Source organism: Falco naumanni, chromosome 3 (assembly GCF_017639655.2).
Source record: "Falco naumanni isolate bFalNau1 chromosome 3, bFalNau1.pat, whole genome shotgun sequence".
NCBI classification, from domain to species: Eukaryota; Metazoa; Chordata; class Aves; order Falconiformes; family Falconidae; genus Falco; species Falco naumanni.
The window spans coordinates 94146635-94169494 of NC_054056.1; the positions used below are offsets into that span (position 1 = coordinate 94146635).

The 22860-nt window shown below is 43.0% G+C and overlaps 1 protein-coding gene across 5 annotated transcripts in view; it reads right to left on the minus strand.

The window, feature by feature from the left end:
* The window catches only part of NCALD (neurocalcin delta), a 57996-nt gene that overhangs the window by 19347 nt on the left and 15789 nt on the right, over positions 1-22860 (minus strand). Inside the window, exon 2 of one of the 5 annotated variants that reach the window (XM_040586733.1) lies at positions 5962-6077. The exons of 3 other annotated variants lie outside the window; for them this stretch is intronic. The gene's annotated coding sequence lies outside the window, so the exon portion shown is untranslated. Of the gene's footprint in view, positions 1-5961; positions 6081-22860 lie in introns of all 5 variants that reach the window. One more of the 5 variants, XM_040586732.1, reaches the window with a different exon arrangement.

Consider the following 22860-nt stretch of genomic DNA (forward strand, 5'->3'; position numbering starts at 1 on the left):
TTAGGTTTTATTCTGAAAGAAAGTCCACTGCTGAGAAAAAGTATAATGAGAAAGGGGCACTTGTTCAGAGAACTGTTGTTCTAAAAATGGAGAATTTAGAATATTGGGTATTTCATAGCTAACAGGGTACAACGCACCTGAAAGGTGTAAATAACCAGTCTGAAGAGAAGTCCTGCCTGATATATTTGCAGTGGGGATAGCAAGACAAATCACACCATAGGTTTGGCTACAGAGACCAACTGTGCAAAAATAAAGGCAGAAAACTTTTCAGAAAGAAACAATGAAAGCTCTATTTTGTGATTTCAGTGCTATTCCACAATTTCAAATTACAAAGCACTAGATTAAAAAAACCTTGAGCTTTAGGGAGCAATCTGTCAGTGGTAAAGAGATAACACTGGACAATGCAAGAAGCCTTTTACGTGGCTGGTTTATACGGTCCTAAAGCCACAGGGTGTGCACAGAGGTAATTCTGGGGCACAGGTGGAGAAAGATTCAGCAACACAGCACTGAAGTGAGCAGGACACTTCTCCAGCGCAGCTGAGAGGCAGCTGGATGATGGACATACCAGTACCAGCTTATCTGACTAGCATTATGGCTGTGTTCTTCAGAAACTGCTGTTTCTTGGTTTCTTACACACACGGTCTGACCTGTTTCCAAGAAATAATCCACTTATGGGGGCAATGCTGTCTTTAACATTTCTAACACATAATTTGAGAATTTCCCTGAGACTAGCAACCATGGGATTTCAATCTCTGCCAAGCAGCTGAAGTTCCTGATGACCGCTGGAACGAACCAAAGGCTGAGCAGGACAACAGCATCACTCTAAACCAGCGCTGCTACCTGACAGCTGGGAGAAAGCAGCGCTCCAGCATGAGTCAGCCCCCCGTGGCAATGCCTAATGACTTGCCTGCAGTACTAGTGCTTTCTGCAGACCCGGTGGTTCTCCACCCACCGTGTTACCGCTGTCATTTTTCCTCCAGAGTAACTATTGATTGTTACTAAAAACCTGGACATGTGACAAGTGGACTCATACACACCATCTATCTCTCAAGCTTTCTACACATCTGGATATGGCAGGGATCTCACTTTCTTTCCTGTCCTACCCACCAGCAGTCATCCTCTGTCACTCATACCAGCCCCCGCAGTGCAGCATGTTGGGCTCCGGCAAGCTGAATTCTCCTGCCGTCACTTTCTGCCACTCCTTCCAGTTGCTTCTCTGCCTGTCCTTGTGCAACTCTGCCCTGCCACAGGCTCAAAGAAGGGGTGCTGCTCTGTTCTGGTTGACCAAACCTCTGGTTGACCAAACCTTGTGGCGTGGCATCCCCTGACCCTGTGGTAAGGGGGAGATGTCAGGGGCAGACTGCAGTGCATCTCAGAGCATGGGACTTCAGCTGGGGATGTGTCCCCAGGGCTTCCAGGCCAAAACTATGCCCTGTTCTCAGCACTTCAAAGAGTTAGAACTATTCTCTCCCTCCTCTGCCAGCTGCTCTCATTGTTTGGTAAAGCTTCAGATTCCAGATGCCGGTTCACCAATTACAGCATGTGGCAGTCTCTGCAAGTTCTGCTGTAATTTGCGATCCAATGCATGCACATTTCCAGACGCACCTCTGGTTCCACCTTGTCCACGCCCTTACAGAATGGGGGAAGGTATGTGCATTTACAAAATTCAAGGCCTTCTGGTATAAAATTCAAGTTTCCTTCATAAGGTCGGTCATTCCTTCAGGCTATAATACTGCTAACTGCTGTACAAACTATGTAATGAGATGGTTCAAAGCAGCAGCTATCTCAAATGACACATTCTCTTCCCATCTGGGTATGATGTTTCCCTGTGGCTGGAACACCAGTGTTGACATGGCCCAATCATGAATCATGAATCAAAACCCAACAGTAAATGTGGGCAATGCACTGTCTGTCGTCTTGTAGCTCTCCAGTGCTACTCAGGTGAGCAAGGCAGGAAAGTCTGTTTGGTGATCTCTGATGTGCCCCAACCCTGTACTGGTTCACTGAGCTGCTGATGTGCAGGTCAGGCAGAGTGCTCTTCTTTCACATCGCTCTCATTTCTCACATTCACAACCTCAGAGACACCTCCAGTGCTGCTCTCCACGTTCCCATTGGAAATTTCAGTGCCAGTGCAGGATCCCACTTGTGGGACACAGTGCTTTTGGTTAGAGCAGCAGCAGCACTGGGAAGAATAACTTCTTGGATTTTAGCCTCACGTCATGAAGCACAAGTGCTACCTAGTCAAGGGAGTTTTTCTTTTTGGTCTCAGAGAAAAACTACCCTGCTGGCTCTTGGAAGCAGCCACTTTGTTTCCTTCTGGCCATTTCTAGTTTGTTTTCACATGTTCATTTGAGTAACCGGTGTGGCAATGCTTGCCAAGAAAGGCTTTTGTTTAATTTTTTTAAAAGCAGTGTCTTGAAACATATTTTTGAAAGAAAACCAAACTTACTAAAAATCACAGAGGGACTTAGCAAAAAAAATAAACATATGCAGAATAAAATTTTGAGCTTTGCCATCCTCAGTTTATCTGCTTATATTGGCAAACAGCAAAAAATGGATAGAATTCATGAGCAAAATTCATTAAAAAAATCTGACATTCTCTTATCCATATTCACAAGGAACACAAGATTTGCAGTGCAGTATAACAAGTACCCAATGCCTGAAACACATACTATGGAGTAAAATTTCTGGCTAAAACTATAGCTGACATTAAAGAAGAAAAAGTGAAGAAACGAAGGGGGGAAAAACAGAGGAAAGGCTGTGGGTGGGATCATCATTCAGTGTTTATGATTTATTTGTCAATAGAAGTAACAGGGGACACATGTATCATCCAGCTACCCATTGGTACTTCATTGGTACTGCTCATCACAATAAATTTCACTCATTTTGTGTGGGTCTCTTGGTTTGATTCCAGGTTCCTGACGTTTTCACTGCTGCAAGTCACTGTTTTGTTTTGTGTCACCTTCCTGCTCCTCCAGCCCCATTACTGGGGACCCTTCCCCTACAAAAGGTGCTCCTAGTCGCTCCTTTGACAGCATTTGTTCTGTCAAAGCCCCCCAGGAGAAACTCAAGACAAGAAATAAAAGTAAAGCCTTTATAGCTCTGTGTTTTAGTTGAGGTGGGCAGTCCAAGCAGGAGCAGCTGCAGAGAGTTCACGTGTTTCAAACTTGGAGGCGCTTACAGATATTGAACATCAAAAGCCCAGGCTCTTATCCCTTCAGGTCTGCCCCGGCAGAGAAATGCTACAGCTGCTCCACATCATCTCCTGTTTCTCTTTACCGTGATCCCTTTGTGCATTCTAGCAATGAGGGCTGGTGTGGGGGTGGAGGGGGGAGAAGGAGCAGAAAGGTAGTGCCCCTGTCAATAAATGCTGGTACATTATTATCAGGGTCTTCAGCATCAGTGGGTTAGCTAGATAGCACCTAGTGCTTATCGTGTTACTCTCAGCAATGCCCACAGTCTTGGCTGGAATTTTGAGACCAGTAAGCAGTGTTTTGGCCCTAAGCAGGGACAGCGGTGATGCCCTCACACCCCCTCATTTCTGCATCGCCTCCAGCATCACTGCGGCTTCCAGAGAAAGTCCCTGTTTCCACAACTTTTCCTGTAAGGCTGAGTGTGTGGTACAAGAAAAATGACCAGATGTGAGCATTTCTAGTATTGAGAGCTGGGGCAAAAAAGCACGCTGTGTGGATTTGCACAGCATGGCGTGTTGTGCAGCAATTCCTCTCGCATTCACAGCTGGTCACTCTCTCCATCTTAAAGCCTTGCTTTTAGGACTCAGAACTGGCCTGTGAAACTGCTCCTAGCTGAAACTCGGCATACATCTACCCAGAGGAGCGGCTGTGCATTTGCTCATGTAATGGATCCATTCGCTCCACCTCCACCCATCAGATTTTGATTGAGCCAGGACATTAACCAGGTCTGTTCTTAATCTACTGGTGATCAACGACCTGCTGCTGCTGCTGCTGCTGCTGCATGGGGAGCCTGGCTGTTACACAGGGGAGGTAACACAAAATCTCTGCTGCTTCAGAGTGTACCTAAGCACCTTCAGGAAGGTTTTCTGCTCAGTTAAGGTGTAACCTCTATCCTCATGCAGGGGTAGGCAGGCACTGAGGACAGCCAGCAAAGGGACTACTGGAGCTCCGTATAGAGCAATCAGCGTTCCCAGATCCTACAGTGACCAACCAAGGTGTAAGTGGGTGCATGGGGGGCCCTGTGCCCCCCTGTGCGCATGAGGGGTGTCTGGCCCTCTGGCCTTTCTCTGTGCCCTGGGCTTTGCCTGGAGTGCTTTGGGCAGCGGTGCGGAGGACCACCACCCTATGAGCAGTATGAAAAATGATGCAGTAAGTGTTGGCCAGTCATCCCCCAGGGCTGACCAGCAAAGGCTTCACCCACCCAGAACAGCTTGAAAGTAACAAGCTTGTTTTCCCTGCTTAATGAGACATAAGGAAATGAAAAAGACAACAGAAACCAGACAAAAGGGGGGAAACTCACACAGATTTGGTTAAGCCCTCTTCCCACACTCCCAGGGGCTCTCACTAATTTAATTTCTTTCTCATTCTTTAAGTACTCACTACAATAAAAATCATACTGGTAGTCATGTGCTTATTTTGGTTCATAATCACTAATTTGTGAAGAGCTGAGAAACAACAGTTTACCACAGGCTCGGTAAGAAAAAAATGTTTATTAATCCTGGGTAGAATCATCTAAGGTCTTTAAAATAACTAACTCTGTCTTGGCAGACTTCAGATGACTCTTTTGGGAATTGGATATGTATTTATATATTTGATTTCTTCAAACTCTATGGAAATAGTATTTTTGTAGAAGTATGTTTACCTTTGCCTAATTTTATATGATAAAGGGCAAGAGAGACTTTGCTAGCAGAGTGCATTAGGACATCTGCCCTCAGGAGGCTGCTTTTCCAGATTTTACTGCGTGCAACTGTTTCACTAAGCACAGGACATTCGCAGTATTTATAAACATGGGTGTTAAGCTAACAGCAGGGGAGCTGGCAAAATCTCCCAGCCCATTCCAGCTGGAGGTGACTTTATCTAGCAGCATACTTTCAAAAGGAGACTGTATACCAAAATCCAAACGATGGACACGTTTTCTGCAGTTATTGTGTCTCCTATAATGAAAGCAACTTTTGAACCTAAAACATCTTTAACAATCTCTTTCTGGACCATATATCCTAAAATGTACAAGGTCACATTTTTCAGGTGTTCAGCACCCACAATTAAATGCAGGCTTCTCGAAGAAACACATCTTCCATTTGGGCACCTGTATAATAGGCAGCTTCTCAGAAAGCATCTGTATCCAGTAAACTGAGACCTCCCAGAAAATAAGACCACTTATTTTGGTACCTAATGGGGGCCTAAGTGCTTTAGAAAAGCCAGCCTTCCTACACAGCTGTGTCACTGCAATTTGTCTTTATCCTGATACATCTCCAGCCATGTCAAACCTGGTTTATTCCCTTTTCTTCTGAAGTGCTTCTCTCTTTTGTGTAAGGCACTCACCGGTAGAAACATAATCTTCCCCAATGCACCCAAGCGCACCAGTCATGGAACTCATCTAGCAGCAACTTTATCAGGTTTCTAATCTGTCCTACATCTTGTTCGGTCCTTTTGTGTAACCATATATGCAACACCTTGGTGGAGGGTAGTGGAAACTGATGCAGAAAGCTACTGTTGCACAAAGTAACACAAGAAGCTGATGTGAATTCATGATCTTGATTTTTTTTTAATCTTTGTAGATAAATAGCATGTGACTTCCAAAGACTGACATTACTCTACCCTTAAAAAAATTGTTAACAGATGGTCTCCTACCCCACAGCAGAGACTTGGTGTTGACAGATAAAATGAAAGCATGATATTGGAAAAAAACAGAGTCATTAACTGGCAAACTAGATATTTTTAAAGATGTTCTTGTGATGGGGAAAGGAATGATGGTGAAGGTTCCTACCTGGAGAGTAACTGTGAGTCTTTGTTCCGTACTGATGAAATTTAATGGAACTTTCTCTGGGAAAGTAGGCAACAGGAGGGTGGGAGTGGGAGGTTCTGGCAGCCAGGACCAGAATTCTGCTGGGGAGATGGAAACAAGATGCACTAAGATAATGTCAGAGTTTACAAGTTCATAAATATGATGGCCCATGCCAGGGATGACTTGTCCAGCACCTAGCATTGTCAAGTGAGCCTGAACACACGGGGCCTAACATAAAAGGTGACATGGATGACTACAGGAATTTTGCAGGGCTTGTAGGAGTCTTTTACAGCAGCTTTCAGAGAAGTTTCTAAACTGCAGATCAAGCACTGATTTTCTCTTTGTGCATGTCTTACTTCTCAGATTTTTTACATCCTTGAACTTGCAAGAAGAGTCTGTGAATGACTACCCCTGGAAGAACAGCACTGGGTGAATATTTTTTTAGTAGAACCCATTTCCATCAGCTAATGCAGCTTAGCTGATACCAAAGTGTTTTGTGGAAATGTGCCACATTCAGGAAAACAGATTCTGGGAAAACGTCAGAATTTATCATTTCAACTTTATCTTTTCCTTTTAACAAAGCAAGACGTTTCAGTGTGACTTTATCTTTTTATTAATTTTGTTTTGGCATTTATGTGAGTTGTTAATTTTAGCACTACAATGGTTTTGACATTATTGAGAAAACAATTCATTGCCAATCAAGTGAAATAACTCATTGTTTCCAGATCATTTTTAATATCCCACCAGGAAATTTTGATGTTTTGTTCCAATTTGCAGTGAAAATAAATATAAATGCCAAAATTTCCTTTGGAAAGGGAATTTCAGATTCTAACCAGCTCTAATCAACAACAAAGCCATCTGTTTTGTATTAATGACTTAGGGCAGAATGTAACGCTGAGAACAGGGTGATATTCTACTGTTCAGCATTGCTCATGGAAGTCAATGACATACAGCAAGTTTCTAGCTCCTAGTTGTCTAGGGAAGTTTGAGGCTAGCCACTTCTATTTTATTCTCCATGCTGTCTTGCCAAATTCATGCAATTTGTCATTCAAACCCAAGATTTTCCTGTGAAAGTATAAGAAAACATGCTCCCAGTGACATATGGCACAGCCTACAGCCTCTACAACTGAAGGGAACTTGTAATTCCCAAATTACAGTGCAGTAAACTACTTTCATTTTACAAAGGTTTTAGACTGAAAATTTAAATAAAGTATTTGTTTCATGATAAATGTCTGATCTTGAACATTAGTAAGAAGATTAATCTATTTTTTTTCAAAAGATAACTTCATCCAGATGTATCATGATTTGAATTCTATTTGAGAAGTCCTATTGACACGAAGCACTTCAGCACCAATGAAATAAAACAACATTTTAATTCTAGTTCAAGGCAATGTCTCTGTTATCTTTTTTATAAATTTCTTTATAAAGTTTTTTAAGCTCTATCTTCACAGATATATTCTTCATGCTGCAGATGAGGTACAGGAACACCATATAATTGCCTCCAAGCTGCTCCAGCAATCCAGTCTGCTTGCTGGGCTCAGCCACGGACTGCAGTTCAGGCACTTTGCTTTGCCCCTTTAAAAGTTTCCCGTGGGCAAGAATGTGGTTACCTTTGGTGATGATGGCATCTCCTTTTTTTCCTAACAATCTGGTGACTACCCAAGCCACCTCAGGGTACCTGCTTCCCCCCACTCTACCTGGGCAGCTGACCTAGAAGGGCTGGATCTTGGGGTGTGCAACAGGCCCTCAATGTGCAGATGCTGCTTTCTGTTCCCTCCGAGCATCATTTGTGTACTAACCTGATGGGAAAATTAGCTTGGATATGATCTATGAGGTTACTGGAAGAAGATTTTGATTTGTATTCATTTCAAAAGTCAGAATGACATCCAGTCCGGACAGCCCGCTGTGAAAAACAGACCCGTGTTTTACCCGACTGCTATTTCATACACATATCAGTGTGCTGCCCGATTTTAGAAATTACTCAACAGGAATGAATTTGGGAGTTTGAGCAACATGGTAAAGGTCGCTAAGAAAACTCCCTTAAGAGGCATAGAAAAACATTTTACAAATTAAGTGCAAAAATAATTTGCTGTGCTTCTCTGTCCATCTCTCACACACACATATAAACAAATACTTGCATGATCTTTATGTTCTTACTATTGTTTGTTATCAATAAGCAAAACCCTAGCAGTTCTCAATATTAAGTGTAGTTAGTAGCCACTCATAAACAATACTGTTTTACAAAGGAACCTTTGTAATGGCATCCGTCATATGGTCATAATACAGATTGTAGTAAAAAAAAAAAAATGTTTGCAAGAATTCAACAAAATGTTCAAAGCATTACACAAACTGCAGTGAGAAATACTGTATAAAATCTAGGACTGAATCTAGACTGAAAAATCTGAATTACGGGTTTGAAAACTTTTCTGCCATTACTGAAAATTTTCTGTAAATTCAACTAAGATGAACTCCTCCACAAATGAATGGGTTAACAGCACTTCTGGCTCCACTATTAACATCCTCTGAGGAAGTAAACAAAGTTCATCAGATAACTGTTTTCAGATGAACTATTTTTTTCTCATGTGAAGAACAAACAATTTGTATTATTGTAGAAAAGTAGAAGTGGCAGAACCAGAACATTTCTTTCCGAAGTTTGACTTTAGGAAAACCAGATTTTGTCCAACATGGAATAAAATACCACTTTTCACCACTTCCTAGTGACTGTAAATAAATAGAAATGCTGATACTATTACAATTTTAGGCCGGTTTACTTTTGCCTCTTTGGTGTTCTCAAGATGTCAGCTTCTCTGAGATTTCTTGTATGCAACGTTTAGTGCCTCTCCCCATTTTTCACTTTCTATGAAATTTATTTTTTCTGTTATTGTATAAAATTTTGTTCTTTCTTTGACATTTTATTTATTTTTCCTTCATCTCTTACTTTTCACTACTATTTCTTAGCTCCCTAGAACAAACCCCATTTTTCATACTTTTTCTATTATATTTGAAGAAGCCCATTCATATAATTTCTCTTAATTTTTTCTCTGTTTCCTCCATATTTCTGTTCCTACTATGAGTGCTTCCAAGGATTGGCATTTCCCGCACTGTACAATGTGCCGAAGCAGTATCCTGACAATGAAATCTATTGTGACTGAAGTAGCAGGGTTTGGAAACCTTGGAAGGAGATCCATCTATGGGCTTAATTTCTCTGTCTCTCTAATTAAATCATCCAAAAGAAATAGATGGGGAAGACTTATTCTGTATCTAATTCCTAGCAAATTATTACCATTTCATCCACCATACTTTTGCCTTGCTGCTTTTGCCCTAGTGGTAGAGTACCGGCTCTGCCATTATAAGGGCAGTTTCTGAACTCAGAGCAGCAGCATCACCAGCATTTGATTAGAAATTCAGATTTTGATGATCTAATTCTTTTTCCTGGGAAACAATACTTTTCAGAAATGGAAAGGAGTGGAAACGTACGTGAATGGTTGAGATGCTGACTCTAATCAGAATTTTATGCCTGTGGCTAATGGAGGATTCACCAGTTACATGATGGCAAACATTTCAGATCCATTCAGCAATGGTATGCTTTTATGTAATCATAATCACACGGATAGAAATCTCTATCTGTGGCATTATTTGTTCCAGTTTCTTTTCTTGCACAGTATGCTCCATATACCCCATTCTTTCTACAGTAACCTTAACCCCTTACATTCTCAGTATTGTGCCTTATAAAAATAAAAGCCTTGTACTTGAAATGTCTCCCTCTCACTGCTTGTTACATATAGCTTTTAAGATGTCGTTAACTTCGGCTGACAATCTTTTCTTCCACATCATCTTCACCAATAACTTCTGTCCTAGCGCAGTCCCTGGACACTCCACGCTTTCTCTCACTTTATGCATCAAATATTTCCTAATTCTTGCCTCTGTTACCAATGTGATGAAAACCAGTGAAGCTCCACTGCTTAGAAACAGGATGAACACTGAAGAATCAGCCCACTGTTTATAAAGTGCCATATAAAATCACCACACAAATCATTTATTCAATAATAAAAGCACATCCTGTTCCACCAAACATGTCTCACATCTTAATGTTCTAATAAATTCACTGTACAGTCACTTAAATCAGAGAACTGCCAAAGAAATTCACTCCTGTGAATAACCAAAGGAATCCTCCAAGAAGGATTAAGAAATTGATAACTATGCAAATATATATATATATTTTATATATATATATATATATATATATATATATATATATATATAACTTCTAAATTTTCTACTTGCTTTCTCTTTATTAAAAGGATGTTCCCTACGAGGAACTTATTACTTTTTCATGAATGTTCTAGAAAAGGGACCCATTCATGAAGAAACGTTACATATTTCATTGCAAAGTGCTCTAAAATGTATCACTCGGCTAAATTAAAATAAGGATGTTTTCACATTAGTCTCCGCAGGATGATAAAACAGTCACTTATTAACAGTTTACCACCCAGCACTTAGTAAGATCCATTTGATCTCAACCTAATTGAAAGATGTTGCTATTATCATATCATGAACACACTTCAAACCCACACATCATTCATTCAGCTGTGATCAGATGGGAGCTGGTTTCAGTGATCTCATACTAATCTGTGAAACTTCCTATCACCGTATCTTGTAATTCCTCTGATTTTTAAAAGGCTGGCAGTAAAGTTGGTTTTGGAGTTGGTTTTGAGGCACTCAAATAAAAATCATAATAAAAAAGAGAATAAAAAACAAAAACACCACACAGCAACTTTGGGAGAAGGCCAGAATTTTCTTGGAAGTTTCCTTGATGAAGAAGTAGGAGTGGGATAGAGCAATATCCTTGATTTTGGCAGCAAACCTTTCTTCTGGTAACTTCATTAAAAAGCCATTCCATTTATGAGTTATCAGCAAAGAGCTGGCATTTCTGAGTGTGACTGATGGTCCTCCCTGTGCTGACAAAATTAGAAACATCAATAATTCTTAGATTAATTGCTTAGAAAATTTCCAAGAGGCAAACATTTCCTTATTTTTAGACCCTTGTTTTCTGCTGTAGTCAAAGCAGTAGAGGCCAAAGTTCAACTACATGTACTTCACTTAAATGATGGGATCCCTGTACTCTGAATTTTATATGTGCGCAGAAATAAGTGTGCATCAGTGCTACGTGGGCGGGAGCATCCTCTGGTAAGCCCCCAACCCCTAGTCCCTGAACAAGTCCTGATTTCTCTCACAGAGACCCGAGAGCAATCTTCTTGCCCATGTATCTATCCGTCCTTCCAAAGGAGCTTGGGCCATGGACATACTAGGGCCTCTAACAGGGACTACTGGGTACCAGGAACATGAGCACAAGGAGGACAGTCCCCATGTTGCTGGGTCAGCCAAAATGACATTTTGCATGAGGCTACTGAGCGGTAAAATCCTGTATTGCCCAAGAGGTGAGGAGCCACACTGGCAGTGACATAGTCTGCTGGAGTCCTGCCACAACAGTCGTTGCAGCCACCTCAAGCACAAAGCTGGAAGCTGGGGAGCTGCTATCAAATAACAGAAGTCTCATCACTTAGATTTTCCCTGTTGCTTATGCAGGGGAAAAAAAGGTCTTTCCATACAAGTTTTGTGTACCCTTCTTCACCCACTCCTTAGATATGCACCTGGAAATCCAATGATGGGTTTCCTTTCTGGCTGGAGGTCTATGTTAGTGCTCCTACCACCTTACCTACCACCCCTTACCTCAACAGCACAAAGCATGTCCTCACCCTCTTTTGCACACGATATGGACAGTAAAGGGTAAATACTGCAGAACTGCATGAGAACAGTTAAAAACCACTGCTAAGAAAGTGTATTTGTGAATAAATGTCTTCCTGAATCTTACATTTGACCACATAATGAGGTAAACATAAATGGAGTTTCACAGGTACCTTAGCAGGTCCAACAAAGCACTGAGCCCCAAGCTAAGCGCAGGAGAGAAACAGATTGCCTGTAAATTAATTGTTGTTAATGAACTGCAAGCATGACAGAAAAGGGTAATTAGCACGTTTTGGAGCAGAGCGAAGAGATATTAGTGGAGGGGAGGTGGTCATTAACCTCCATGGAGCAGGACAGGCAGTTGGCACCTGAAAAGCAGCAGGTTAGTAGAAGTGTGGTGAGAGGCATACTGTGGTGGGCCATGAACTGTGCCAGACCTGAGACCCTGGTCAGTATTAGACACCTCAGGCTTTTTTTAAAGTTTCTATATGGGCCTTCTTTTCAGGATCAGGGCTGTGCAGCCAGTATCAGAGTGGCCATTATACAAGGAACGTTTTCCTAATCATGATTATACATCTCTATACTTCTGAGTTGTCCCTGTGAGCTCATTCTGACTTGCAGACCTTATGCAGTCTCGTCTTCCTCATTTTAAAGGAGGCAGAAGATGCATTAGAAGATCTGTATTGTATGTGGTGACAAACAGGTCTGGAACCCAGTGATTTTGAAGACCCTGGGTGGCTTTGGCAAAGCCTGATTTCACCTGATGGTTCTTGGGACAACTGACTTCTGCTGGTGAACTGGGTGAGGTTGCAGGCTACTTGAAACCAAGTGGGAGACCTCAGGAAAAAACTTACTTCCAGGTGTGACATCATTCCAGCCCAGACTGTAATCTATTTTTTCCATGTAGATGCCAGCCTGTAACACTCACCAGTATACGCCAACGGTACATTTTGTTTTTTCACAGTATATATACATAATACATATGTATATGTGTGTGTGTATATATATATATATAAACCGATCTAATAAAAATATTACCTCCCTTACAAATCTCTTATATTCTTAAACCATGATGGTGACACCTGTTTTACGCTATATGGGCAGGTAATCCATGCACATGTGTTCACTTATCTAATTCTTGATTGATGACAATGAAGTATAGCATGAAGAAATGAGAAGGCAACTCCTGAATGCTGTAACAGATCTAAACACCTCACAGCCAAGCAGATGCTCAGTTTTGTCAGCATCTTATCTGCTACGGGGTTCGAGTTGTTCATTGATGCAGACATGCAGGGAATTTTGTTCCTCCTGCCCCAGGGCAGCAGGCAGAACTAGACTGGCGAGGCAAAACACGTAGCAACAACTTGAGGACGTACCTCCAAATGCCCTCGGCACCAGGTGGCACGTGGGGCCTTACACTGAGCAGAGTATGTGCTGCCCAGCTCCCCTTGGAATCACAAACATGGACATCCAAGTATTTTACATATTTCACTTAGAATCTAATTTTACTCTTTATGAAATAAATACCAGTCCTTTTAGGCAAGGCTTTAAAGTGGGCCCAAAGTAAGTAAGGATGCTCAGGAACAATTGGGCAGCTCAGCTTTGTCATTAAATTGTTTGTTCTTCAGATATGTAAGATGCTGAAACAAATCAACCTTTGTATGCAGTAGCTGGACTGGAGAAATGATGACAGGAGCTACATTTTGGAGAACAAAAAAATTCTACTTTTGACAGAGGTTTGATGCAATGCTGGGATGGTTCCGCCTCTCATTTCTGAGAGTCATTCTATGGATATCTGCTGAATTACCAACATACTAATGGTCACAGAGATGAAAGAACAGTTTGTTTAAATTTATATTATCACACTGCATTACATGTACACACATTATACACAAAGCACAGACTGTTTTTTCCAATACCATTGCCAGAACTAACGCCCAAATGAATGGATGCAATAAGGGACAAAAATATCATCACTGCTTTCAACAGTATGTTGTTCCCTAAAAAATGGAACATAGGAACTTTGAAAGTATGCTTAAACGAAAAAGCATTACTCTCTTGATTTTTTTTTCTGCAGAAGTCTACCTCAGCAGATTACTACTCTTGTCTCCATTGAATGGCTGCTTGGGAAATTATATTTTTCATCTGGGAGTTCTGCAGCTCTTATATGTTCCAAACCCACTTATTTACAAAGCTAGCTGATAACAAAAACTTATTTAATTAAAATGTGACTGAAAAATATGCAGACTATCTCATTCACTGAGGAAACTATGGCTCCTCAATGAGATCTTCAAGAAACACACTGACGCCCTACTGAAAGGTGCATTGTACTCACCACGGAACAAGGATGTCCGGGTGCATCTTATTGTTTCTGAGAAAGACACATAGATTGGATTGTTCAAAATAGAAAGCTCTCCAGATATTTCTTGAGATATTCACAGACCCATACTCAAGTAAATGGGCAAAGTTGCACTTGACAGGACAGTAATGTGGGTCCCCTTGTATGGCTCACACACAGAAACACCCAGACTATTTGGGGGGGGGGGGTGGTGGTGGTGGTGGTGCAGGGGAGGTTCCACCAGTCTGCAAGTAAAGACTCTCTCTAGGTTTGAGAAGCACTGAATAAAAGGTTCAGGGGTGCACAGCTTTTGAATTACAAGTAAATGCCACCTCTCCAGAGTGATCTTGCTCATTCATAAAGGGATCTCCTCTTGAATTTCTGCAACTAGTTTCCAAGGCGTGTCACAAAAATGAAGCATAAAGGAAAGGCACATCTCACTGCATTAATATATAAGCTCTGATTATATGAAAATAGGTGCGAGATAGAGGAGCTGAGAGGTGAAATCACAGATCACCTAAATTTCAGCTTTTCCAACTACTTGACTTTGAAAATCAACTTTTATCTTTTCATGTAATATATGTATATGTACATGTATGAATGATATATATACATACACAATATATGTGTATATATTTGTGTGCATATGTGTATATATATATACAACATTAGCTTAAATAATATAGAAAGATGGTCACACTTTCAAGAAGATAAAACAAGAGACCCCTGATTAGATTACCAGATAGGTTAGTATGAACCAGCGTGGGGAGCAGGTTGCAGAGTTGGGATGCTGGACTGAACTGTGAATGCCTTGAGGAGGCAACTAAATGGGTCCTTCGGATCTGCTAGATGGGACAGATCCGAGGTCAGCCATCAGAGCTGCTTTACACGGAACTGACTGCACGTTCGTGTGACCTTGGCGCTGCAAGTCTGTTGAGCTCCTGCAGTGAGAGATGTGCTCAATCGTGCATGGAGTGTGAAGCAGATGTTGGAAGCTGGGCACTTTGCTTCTCTTCTGTGACTGCAAACTAAAAATGTGCCTTAAGTAAGAGATTGCCTAAAAATTCAGCTGCCCACTGCAGGGACCCTCCCCTGCTTTCTCTCCTGCTCCAGGGAGATTGTGTTTCTGCTCTGTGGAGGTACTTATTTCTGTCCTACACTAACTCAGCCAGGCTAGGTAGCTCGGTATTAAGTTTTCACAGTGTTCTGTAAGATAAGTCTGTAGAATTGTACTACTGCTGCAGAAGAACCAGTTCCAAAGCTCAAGCTGTCTATCAGCTGGACTCATTGCCATAAGGGAAATGACACTGCCTCTGAGAAACAGGTGAATGGGAAAAAGTGTAGGAAAATGAGAGTTTTGGATAGTAGTGTACTGTAGGCATGCAATAATGAGAGGGGACATGTAATTTCATAGACCGCATAGACAAAAGCAGCTTTTGCAGCAACAAAACGGATTGCAACTTAGTGAAATAATGGCATAACCAAAAATAAAGGCAAAAATGTGACAGCTAAGCTTCACATGGTCAAAGAAGAGACTGCTGGGCAGCTAGCCTGCTCCCCACCACTGCTGAGAGGGACATCTGTTGTTGGTCAGTTATTCCCCTGCCCGCCCAGAGACAGCTGTGCGGTGGAGATGCTGTAAGCACTACGTGGTAGCAAGGATGGTGAGAAGCTGCTATACACTGACCACATCTCTCACTGTGGGACTTTCTGCAGTCATTGACCCTGACCTAAAATCCTTCTTTTGGCATTTCTGTTTCCATTTGGGGTTTCAGTGAGAATCCCATGCTGGGTCTCCTTCCATAGCCTGCGCTCTGCTGTTGAGGGAAAGGCAGCAGTGTCCTTTGCCCTGGTTTGCAAAATCTCTAAATCAGTGTCATTAGCATAATTGCTGCTGAGATTATGGTCAGCTTAGTACATGAATAGCTTCAAGTTAGCAGCAATACTAGCTAGAGCAAACTCCAACACCAAGAGGAGCCAGGCAACAACAGTAAAACAATGAAATCTCATAACTCATCAAAAAGGTGATACCTAACACCTCCAAGTCAAGTAAACACTAAAGAGGGAGTTAAACAGCATTGGATTAGAGCAACTGTCTTCAGCAGAGAATGGGAGAGCAGCCTGAATATGCAGATCTAAATTCACATCTTGGGAGCCACTCCTCTAGGGCATTCACCTTCCCAACACTTCAGTCCATCAGGGAAGGATTTTGTGAAGAGTTCAGGCACAACGCAGCAAGACACAGACCCAAATAAGTTTAGACACTGCAAGTCAGAGCGAGATGAGAAGTAGGGTACCTCCATCCAAACAAGCTCAAGCCAAACAGCCAAAAGTCCCCACTCAGCAGCCATTTGTCCCTGGAAGCATGCAGAAGCCAGAGGCTGCCTTCTTGTCACATTTCTCAGCATAACCCAAGTTACCTACCAGTCTCAGTAGGACTCAGCACCTACCTCATATGTGCGCTTTCTTATGATTCAGAAACTCGTTGCTCCTTGGACCTGGGAGAGTCTAGTGGGGAGGCACACACAGGGACATGCCAAGGCTCTCAGGACATGCTGGGGTCATCACCATTTAGAGACAGAATGCTGAACTTAGGCAACCCTATATTTGGTTTTCTCTGTCCAGAAAGATTTAATAAACGGATCTATACTGTGACACATGTGGTAACACTGCCTAAGACGAACAGACCAAGAACAGTCCATGAGTCCACTGCAGTCCTGTTGACTGAGCAATCTCCTAGAAATTACTGTCTCTTCACAAACCAGAAGTGCCACGATGTGGTGGAGAAGAAGCTTCTTGTGAGGTCTCATGTTTTAATAAATCCTAGAGGCTTGCCTGCACAGTGGGGATGCTGAGAGCGTACCTGCAGTCACAGCAGCTGGGCAGCTACCAGGGGCTCCTGCAGGGCCCGTGCAGGGATCTGCTGGTGATGTACAAGTACATGGAGAGAAGGGCCCTGGCTCAACACTGTTTTGGGTGGAAAACAGAGGTTTCGAAGAACGTGCTCGGTACTTTGGGGCTGTTGGTGACCAGGACAAAAACTGGAAGCTCCTGGTCTAATTTCTACAGCATGATTTTCATCTAACTCTGACTGCTGCTAATACCAGTCTAATATTCAGCCTTTAAGCTGTCAAAAAAAAAATGGTTTCCTCACCTCTATTTAGAAGTTGTAGACAAAGTGCACGCTGGCATATATTAATTAACTCCTGCTGTTTTTCTCTAGGAAAATGATAAACAATAAAAATTCATTTTTTTTTTACTGAAGATTTATAAAATGTCAGCTGTAACCCATTGAACGGAATAAGAAGAATGTAATTAAACATCTTCTTTCTAACTCCTATTAATGACTCTAGAAAAGCCAGAAAATTCTGAAGGTTGTGGCCATGGTAACAGACACTAGCTTAGGAAAAAGGAAATATCTACAGTTATAATTCAACATAAAGATTTCTCATCTCTTTCCCAGAGCTGGAAGTTTACAATCAAAACCGTGACGTGTGTGCTGGTCCCTCTATTATGATTCCTTCCTGTGCATGTGAGACATTTATTGTGAGAAACTGCCATGTATAAGAACATGGCGTGGCTCGAGTCCTACATTCACTCTTATCTGAAGGAAGAAAAACTGCTCTTTTTTGGCAAGGGGCTGGAGCAATTGCTGGTAAATGCTTTTGTGGAAAATGACAATGTAGCATGATGGAAGCAGGCCAGATCTTCCCCTATCATGCAGCTGTCTCTCTCCCTTAGGTCAGTGAAGCAGTAGCTGTTTACACCAGAGCGAAGCCCAGCAGCTGCAAGCAGCATTTCTGGAGGATCCCAAAGAACTGAGCCTGGACACCTCCAGCTTAGCTGAGGGAGAACTGATGAGACTTCTCAAAAACACCTGCCCTCATCAAACCCTGCTCACTGCCCTACTGCTATCCTCAAACACTGCCCTGCCCAGGGGCTGTGGCTTGGATAATCCACTCCACCTTGCATCCTACCAGTCACTGCAGCTCCTTAGGCACATGCAAATGGAGAAAAAGGTCATTAGTCAAATGAAGCGCAACAAAATAAAAATCACAGCAGGATAGGCAGGACAAGCTGAGGCAGAGGTGGTGGGCGATAGCATGGATGTGCTGTGCACAGAGTTGATGACCACCTCCAGGAGCTGTGCAGGATGACTGAAACTGCTTGGTCCAAGAGCCAGGAGTGAAGGAAAAGGCTTCTCTAAGTGCAGTGGTTTATGTACTTGCGTGACAACTCGTTCAAACAGGAGCTTGTAAGCAATGTGCATATTGGCCAAAGAGCCCAGGCAAAAAGCATTTTTCCGTGCAACTGCCTAATATCAATCTTGGTTCATAAAAAAATTACAAACACTCCTCTTTGAAATTGCACATGGTGAAATGCCTAGGAGTCTGAGAATAAGCAGGTGAAGGAAGAGCCTGGGGAGCAGGTCCTGGTGAACCCCACTGAAATCACCAACTAGTATTTTTGAAGGCTTCCTGAAAACTTTGTCTGAGGTTCACATCTAGAACTGGGGTGGACCCCAGCTGCTGGCTGGAGGCCAGTTGTGAAGCTGGTGCAATTACATAGGGTACAGTAGCTTTCTGTACAGGCAACAATTATGGACAGGCAGGAGTGCCTGAAAACATTACATTTTTGATGTGATTTTCCTTTGAACTGCAGTGCACTGGAAGCACTGAGACAGCACAAACAGCACTAATTTATTTGGATTTTGGTAATAAAGGAGCAGTGTGTATTTTTTCCCAGGGTGTTCTAACAAGATGCCACCATCACCTTACTGCAGATGTTTTTAGCACACCATTTGCAGCATCATACATGTAGACCTTCATAAAGGAAAACAACATAACCCACACAAGGATGTCTTTTTGTGCTGATTATGTCCTTAATGATGTTAAACTAGCACATACTGAGCACACTGCTAGAGCCTGCAATGTAAATACTGCCTTTTCAGACATAAAGACAACCAAATGTTAGGGAAAGTTTGGTGTCACTTGCAGACTCATCTGGCATGGCCAAGAGAAATAAAGCTACTGCCACCAACATTACATGGGCTTCATGCCTGTGGTTTCTAACAATGCCATCCTTGCAGCCTGGCCAGAAAAATTTAATTCAGTTAAGTTGCAAAAGAAACTCTGGTCCCACTAGCAACGCAAGGCAGCTCAATCATGAGTGAAAATCAATGACCTGTTAAGACCTGTGATGCCTTGGAGGGCAGGGGGCACAAAACACCTGACTGCCTCCTTGCCTAGCTGCCCCATGCACATGCAGCCACCTCTTTCCCTAGGCACTGGCAACACCATGGTAGAGCCATTTTAATTTCTGAGGCTGCAGAGATGGGTAAGTTCACCAGTTCCTCTGCTGAGGTCCAAGCTGCCACCCAGCTTGAAATGTCAAGCTCTTGGGGTTTCCTTACTGGCTGCAATACTTGTCCCTATATTGCTGCCACACGAGGCCTGCAGGTATTGAGCAATGCCCAGACACCATCCAATCTTGTGTGATGCCCAGTGCATTCAGCCATCCCTCACACTGAAAAACACACAAAGCCCTGAGATGTCTGCCCAGCACTGCTGTGCCACAGGCTTCTCTCTCCCTCCTCCTTCTGGTGCCTCTTTTGGCTGCTGAGCTGCAATAGCCTGCGGGAATCAGCATCTCCTGTGCCACCAGTACTCAGAGGGTGTCCCTGTTTCCAGACCAGTAAGGTCTGGGGGCTGTGCTGTGCTGGCTGTGCTCGCTGCTATCTAAAACTCATGGGGAGAGAAGGGCAGCGAGGAACCACTGCAGAAGTGGGGAAGGGGGCAAGGGGAGGCAGCTCTCCTGGTTCAGGACAGCACTCCTTATTTTGCTCAAAGGGCTTCTCCAAGCCCTGCTCCATATGACCTTTCACATGAGCTGTGAAGAGTGACAGCAGATGCTGGTACCCAGAGGGAGGGAAGTTTTAGTGCTGCTCTATTTCCTTCCCTGGAAGATTTGCTTGAGAAGGAGGAGGCTGGAGGCATGGAGCAGCTACCTGAGGGAGGGCTTTCTTGCTGGCTCCTCCGAAGCGTTGGAAATCAAATGGAGTGGAGCCTCACTTCACTGGAGCTTTTATCTTTTAAAATTAGGTTAGCAAATTTATTGCTACAGTAGCTTAATCTCAGAGTGCGTTATCTGTACACATGATGGACTGGAATATGAACTAATTCTGTCAATAAAGTGACTGCCTGCATCTTGATTGCCAGATACAAAGAATTCACTCTTCCCTTTGAGATGCTAAGCAGCTGCAGGCTGGTACAGTCCCCTCCCTATGTTTTTGGCTTGGATGCTTCCTACATGCAACTTTTCTCAGCAACAGACGATTCTCCAGGAGGGGAGGAGGGCAGAGGAGAGGGGGAGAAATCTGGCTCCGGGCACCTGGCTGCACACTGTGACTCTGCACTAGCCTGTGTAGTGGCTTGGGGTCTGCAGCTCCCAGGGATGTCTCTGACTGATATCATGAACTCCGTATGTGTTGGGGACCCATCTGTCTGGCCCTGCTCATCTTCAGCCTGTGCCCTGTACTGACAGGAAAGGCAAAGAACAGCAAAAGTGTTCCCTCTGCTGGGTTCAGATCAGCAGGGAGCTTCCTTGGTGGAAGGCATCCTCCACTGGAAATTCACAGCCAGAGCCCCCAGTGCTGCCTAAATAGAGCAAGGAGGCTGGACTGGGTCAGAGCACGTGTGCAGGTCGGTACACACTAAATACTTTGAATCTAGAAACAACCTTTTCCAAGTTATATCCTTTAACAGAAGCTCAGGAGGTTACTAGTTTAATATCAAACTCCCCCCATTACTTACCAGCAGAAAGCAGGGGGCATCTAACTCCATATTCAGAAACCTAAATTTAGCTGTGTCCATACAAACTGTGGAAATCTAGTCAATACCATCTCTGAAGCCTAGACAGTGACTAAGGAAACTCCAAATTCATGGGCTGATTTCGGGCAGAAATAGAAATATTAGAGGCTAGTTTCACAAAATTGCTTGAGGAGAACACGGTCTCCATTTGTTCAACATCCAGTGTCAAATTCAATTATATCATTTGTTGTGGTTGCGGAGTTCCTTCATTTTAGCAAAAAGAGCTGGAAAATGCAACCTCATGCCAAATTAAAGCCTTTTCTGCCTGATTGCTCAGCAGACAAATCCTCAAATCAATTATTCTTGGAGCTGCAGCTGAATAACTGTCAACCAAGTGGATAAGATGAAGTCCGGAGCATCATGGGGGTAGCTGGTCCTTGGCTTTACAAAGTTTCAGATGCAGGCACAAGGTGAAGGCTTGTCAGCCAGCCCTCAGTATGCAAAGGTGAAAGCTTATTCTTCAGATCAGAGAATACTCTAATGTTAATAAAAAAGCTAAATTATGATGCAGAGAACAGGCTTAACTAGACTGATTTGATATTTCTGATCTTTTCCTCATCTTTTTAAAGGGAGGATCATTCACTTCTCATTTATGCAACACACTCAGAAGAACTAGCTGATAACGTTGAGAGATCTCCAAAGCCTGAATGGGTTCAGGGGAGGGAGGGCAAGGACTGCTTTTCCTGTTACCAAAAGGCCAGCCAAATATTCAGTAACTTCTCCTCTCTTGCTTTTTTTGAGCCTAAAAGAGAAGTAGCTCTTTCTTTGGTTTGTGGGATGTCACCACCAACTCCTCCAAAAGTCTCTAAACTCTTTGGCATAAAGAAGAACAGAAGACAGTCAGATCTTTGTGAGGAATGGCAGGGAGATGTTGAGGGAGAAGTCTTGCAGTCTTAATTGAAGAACTAGCAGGAATGTTGTTTTAGGACTACAAGATGTTTATAGTCTCACCCATTTTGAATGTAAAGGTTACAAATATCATTTTTGCTATTCCTCTGCAGGCCAAAATCTGAGGAACACAGGCCAGAGCACAAAAGAATTTTCACCCCATTCCAAATTCCCATAAAAAAGTGTACTGAGCCTGAATAATGAGTTTAGTCATTTGAATCATGAATTTGGCTTCATAACCCGCTGGGAGACTGAAGCAGAGCAAAACACGTCTGCTAACACCCCGTCTTGAGCACCACAATTGGCAAGTCCTGCTGAAGAGAGATCTCAGGCTGAAGTTGTAGAAATGTTAGAGGTTAGAACTGAACTTTCTTGGCAGAACTGGCCTTATATGGAAGCTCCATAGAAAGCCTGCCTGCCCTGGCTTTCAAACCAGCGCATAAGCTTCCATTTCTAATGATATATAGATGCAGGTAGAAAGGTTAATGCAAAACCACTTAGGTAAAATCGAAGTAAATCATTCCTGCTGGGGGATGTGCCGGGCAGGGTCAGACAGATGTTTCCTCTGTAAGTATCACAGGTTGAAATGAAAGCGGAGGTCTCGGGTGGAAGGTGGTTGCAATAGGTCTCTTTGAAGATGAGTCTCGGGATGGATCTTTTTTAACATTGCCATTAATAGTCATGATGCGTAATCTCAAAGCTCTGCAGCTGCCGGCGGCGCCAAGGTGAGGGGCGCTGTTGGCTGGATAGCTAGGCTACTGCACAAGCGGAGTGGAATGGGTTTGGTACCAGAACAGTGCAATGGGATGGAACTCCTTATTACAAAGTGCCATTTCTGAGGGACCAGTAGGAAGAATTGATGCTTTTAACTAGAAATGATGGAGCAGGAGGGTTTTATATAACCGTAAGGTAACTGGAAAACACCAGTATGATACGACCTGCAGGAGACAAATGACGCTTCCTAATGAATCCGCTGAGACTGATCTGGTGAGCCCAGGGAGGGAGAGGCATTGTTGCTGTCAGTGACAACACAGCAGGTTG